Below are 5,031 nucleotides of genomic sequence, written 5' to 3' on the forward strand. Positions count from 1 at the left end.
TACAAACCAAAGAAAGAAAACGACATAGTACCCTTATTAATTACTTTTTCCAAAGCGCTTCCAAATAGACATTCAATTATAAGACAAAAATCTTAAAATTCTCCATCAATCTAACAGGCTATAGAAAATATTCCCCGATCTGCCTATCGTAGCATTGAAACGCGAAAACAACATAAAAGACATCTTAGTACACAAGAAGAATAATTTACTATTTTATAAACAAACTGATGGATACAAAACATGCGGTAAACATTGTGCATTATGCTCACACATAAATAAAACCAAGGTATTTTGTGACAACACCGGGAAAGAATATACCATTCAGGGACAAATAAATTGTAAAACCGTAGGCGTAGTATATGCAATTAATTGTACAAAATGCGAAAAACTTATATATGTAGGACAAACGGGTGATACACTATATCAACGTATGCTATTAAACTTTTCAAAAATACGAACAAAGAAAACATAAGATCCGGTAGCCAACCATTCCATTCATAATCATACGATGAAAAATTTAAAAGTTACCGCCATAGAAAGAGTTTTTGGAACAGAAATTTACAGAAAAACTAAAGAAGCCTTTTGGATAAAAAAAAAATTAAAAACTTTAGAGCCTGCTGGACTCAACACAATGTATGAACGATAATGAAATTACTTATATAGAAAGAAAAAAACACGGCAAATGAACGTCATAGTAGTTATTATAACGTAATGTATCCAATCGATGTAATTGTTGTTTCAATGTTGTAATTTATTTCAATGAAGAAGGCCGTAATGGCCGATCCCGCGAAACGTATGGGAATTTGTGTTATAGTTTTTATTATATATATATATATAGTATTGATTATACAGTATTGTTTAAGATATATTACATTAAAATAAATTACTCCATACCATATGGTATTTGAAAATAAATAAAATAAAATATTAACGCTCTCTAATACATAAACATAAACTAAATTATTACTACATGTACATGTTTATTTAGTTTCTGGAATGCAATTCTTTTCTTATTTCAAAACAAGTACTAATAAATTTTGACATTGACATATTAACATTTACAAATTCACAGGACATCAACCAAATAAACTGTTCGTACTTTGAAATATACGGGAAGTTTTTACATTGAATGCATGCTTAATTAAGAATAAAACCCCTTTCCTTTTCGTATGCAGTGCATTCCATTTAAAAAAAATCGTCTTCAACCTGCTTATTTGTACACTGAAAGCAAGATTCAGACAATGCAACTCAGTGCATAGTTTACTTTGCGCAATTTCCGCTTCCTTATTAATGACGTATGGTTCAGATACATGTTATGTAAATCAGTTATATGTGTGTTCTCGTAATGGAATGTTTTTTGCAGAATTGTTCAATTGTGACACGTGGTTTAATTCTCAATTCCTGCATCGATTCCATTTGCTAAATATATTCTTTTATCTGGTTACGTTTTTAGCCCTGGCTCCCGGACTGACCCAAGTAACAATATCAAGAAGAAACAATATTATGAATGGCAACAACACAACAAGTATTCCGACAATTCCAATTGACTTCGAAGACATTCGGTCATCCTTTGCTGAAACCTTTGTATTCTTATAAGCTGTTGTTTCTTTTCGATTCACCGAAATTTCTTTTTGAATTTTAGCGATATCATCCAAAACTTCGTCTAATGTTGGCACTGGCTTACGAGTCACAGGAATATGAGTTGTTGTGGGACTGGGGTCATCATTTGGACAGTCTTTAAAAAATATAGATAAATTTGTAATCGTAGATAATAGGTCAGAAGAGATAAGTTCGGTCAATTTAAAATCAGATAACTTAGATATGCTCCTTTAGATTTGTGTGTCGCGAATTGCAGATTGAGTGGTAGGTCTGATTTTGATTAGAATATAATTTTTTTCATAATGATGAAATATTTGTTTCTTTTTAATATAACTTTACATTTATAAATCTTTTATATGTCCTCTTTTGTACAGCCATCTTTTTCAGTGCATTGTTTATCTTTGTTCATTTGCAGTTGCTCTGGTATGTGTTATATAAATATAAATGTTTGTTGTACAGTTAACCGTCTCGATCCCAGTCCCTTTATGTGACACTGGACACGGTGATAACAATTTGTAAGAATCGAAGATGGCAGAAACCTATATTGTATATTATTTAGTTCTGACTATTTCCAAAATTTTAACACGATCTCTCAGTTAAGTTACAACAGAGAATAACAGAAATGTGTAGACTTGAAAGATCTTATTCATACAAAAATGTGTTCGTATTTTTGTAAATATATAAAGTAATTACCAATTTTATATATACTCAAGCGCCAATATCCCCCGCATTTCTCTTCCTGATTTCCAAAGCATCCGTGGATACAATCTGTTTGTGGCATTGGAATAAATAGTGAGCTCTCGTTTCCACAGTAGCATTCCCATCCGACCTGTTATTCAAAAGTTTTTTTCAGAAGAAATTTATAATAATTATGATAGTCTGGATGTAGATCGTTTAATTCTGTATTCTCTAGTATGTTATGCCATTTTTCATAAAACTTTAAAATCTTTGTTCATAAATCTCTATTCTTTATATTTTAGCACCTCATTATTCCCTATTCTTTACTTTTCTATTTTTTATTATTTATTTTTTGGGGGTAGGGGGAGGGGGCTGTTGAATGTTGAAACCTCAAAAACATCGTTTTAATAAATTTCGTTATATACATTTAGCTATAAAAGGTCCTGGTACAATAAAATTTCAAAGAAAAACAATAAAAATAAGAAACCAACACATGAATTCTAGACTGATAAGATAAAACATAAAATAGTAACATCAGACATCAAACTACCAACGACAATCGAACATGACTGTGAAATGGTACATGCACTACAAATAATTATACTTTGTAATAATTCTAGGAATATGTGTAGAAGAGTGGGAAAGATACCAGAGCGAAATTCAAACTCGTCAGTCGAAAATAAACTGACAACGCCATGGCTAAAAAAAAGAAAAAAAGACCAACAAACAAACAATAGAACATTAAACACAACATAGAAAACTAAAGACTGAGCAACACGATCCCCGAAAAACTTGGGGCGAAGAGTTTCTGTTTCCATAAAAAGAAAAAACGATTATATGTATTTCTGATTCCGTTTATGAAGAATAATCGATGACACCAAACGACATGAAACGTTGCTACTAAAAATACTAATATTTAAAAAAAGCTACAAATAAATTTGAAAATCACTAATGATTCAAACGGCAAAAATTTACGAAATTTGAATTGGGTTAATGCTACTTTCTATAATATATTTTTAAAATTTTAAATTCAGCCCAACTTAAATTTAAAACGGCCGTTTCTTTCAATAAATGAAGATTCAAGGAGACAAAAAACAATTAAGAAATATAAGATAATGATGATGATGACGGATGGCAAAGTAATATGAATATTCAGGACGAGAACATATTAATGTAATATGACTATTTACCCTCTATGCACAAGATCGACACGCTGAGTCAGATTTTTAACGTGCTAATTTACAAGGTAACAGGCCGCAGGAAAACATGCTAACTTACCCGGACACATCATTCTAACTCCGAGACGACCAATCATTGCTCTTACTCCTTAAGGTAGATGGGGTGTCTAAATTATAATCCATAGAATCTTTTAATAATTTGCCAAAATGTAGTTCATATCCTGCTTGTTTAAAAACATTAATAAAAAGAATTGGTCACCGGACTTATTTTCACGCTACAGGTTGTTCAAAATTGTTAAGATTTTGTATAGATTATGCATGGAAAACCCATTTTTCCGTCATAAAACGCAAACCACACCATAGAATTTTGAGATAAAATATGAGAAGATAGCTTCAATATTATGCTTTCAGATAAGAAAAAGAAAAAATGGGGTCACCGGACTCGTTTTCTTGCTACATGTAAAAATGTGTAAATTCCTAACACATTCTATTGTAAAAGTAACACTATCTGGATTATCTGCCCTTGCATTTGAGTTGCCTCCCCTTATTTGACAAAGTTGGAAAAAAATTAATCAAACAAAAGAATTCTTATTTTTGTAAAATACAATCATAAATATGATCAAACATGGCATTTTCTATATTATAATGAAAATTCTTACACATGAATTACCTACTACTATAAAAATTTGCACATTTCATCAAAGATCTAGACCTTGTTTTCTAGTATTTCAAAATCCAAGATGGAGGAAGACACCCTATCTACCTTAATACCGCCTACTTACTTGAGAAGCAGCAAATACCAACGTTAAAGTCTTTGGTAAGACCCGGCTGGGATTCGAACTCACGAAAAAAAAAGCAATGTCTGCTATAACAAGAAACAATCAATTATACTTACCTCTGTTCCAATGTAGGTATAATTAGACATAGAACAACAATATTTTGAACATCTAGTAATGGTCATGTAGTCTGAATATATCTTTTCATAAGGTACTGTTCTATTCTCCGAGTCTAGAAAGCATCCTAAATGTTCGTAATACACTAAACAAAAGAAATAAATATGAAATAAAGTATGCAATTTTCTATCTTTATTGGCACTCGTTTCAATAAATCCACAGTTTAATATTAAACCATTTCCTGGTTTGGTTTCCTTAGATTGATTGATTGTTGGTTGCTTTACGCCACATTAGCACAAAAAGGCTGGCTTCCTTAGATAAAACCAAATAATGAAAAAGATAAACTCCGGTTTTTAATATATATCTCTTTCATAAGGAAGATTATATATAGTTATTGCTTGTACTAAAGAAACTCTGTAAAGGATTATGGGTAATTGTTCGAACCCCTAACTGATAATAACGTTACGTCATTGGTTGAATTTTCATTGTTCGTGGCGTTTTATACCAATCACAACTTTCTTGTGTACCCTTTAGAAAATATTACCAAGAATGCATTATATTTTGAAATGGCTAATTAAACAATCCGAACCAATCCGAACTGGTAAGCAAATTTTCTGACACCTTCGACATTATTGTTACAAAGTTTCAATAATGATTTTACCTCATTATTTTTTTCATAATTT

At 31.1% G+C, this 5,031-nt stretch overlaps 1 long non-coding RNA gene across 1 annotated transcript; it reads right to left on the minus strand.

Moving 5' to 3' along the window:
* Positions 1-1,067: 1,067 nt before the first annotated feature.
* LOC143055640 (uncharacterized) lies at positions 1,068-4,570 on the minus strand. The gene is made up of 3 exons (XR_012972109.1): positions 4,351-4,570; positions 2,293-2,428; positions 1,068-1,735 (listed from the first exon to the last, which is right to left on the minus strand). It is a non-coding gene; the product is annotated as an uncharacterized LOC143055640 (long non-coding RNA).
* Positions 4,571-5,031: the final 461 nt, after the last annotated feature.

The sequence above is a fragment of the Mytilus galloprovincialis genome, chromosome 12, assembly GCF_965363235.1.
Source record: "Mytilus galloprovincialis chromosome 12, xbMytGall1.hap1.1, whole genome shotgun sequence".
NCBI lineage: Eukaryota > Metazoa > Mollusca > Bivalvia > Mytilida > Mytilidae > Mytilus > Mytilus galloprovincialis.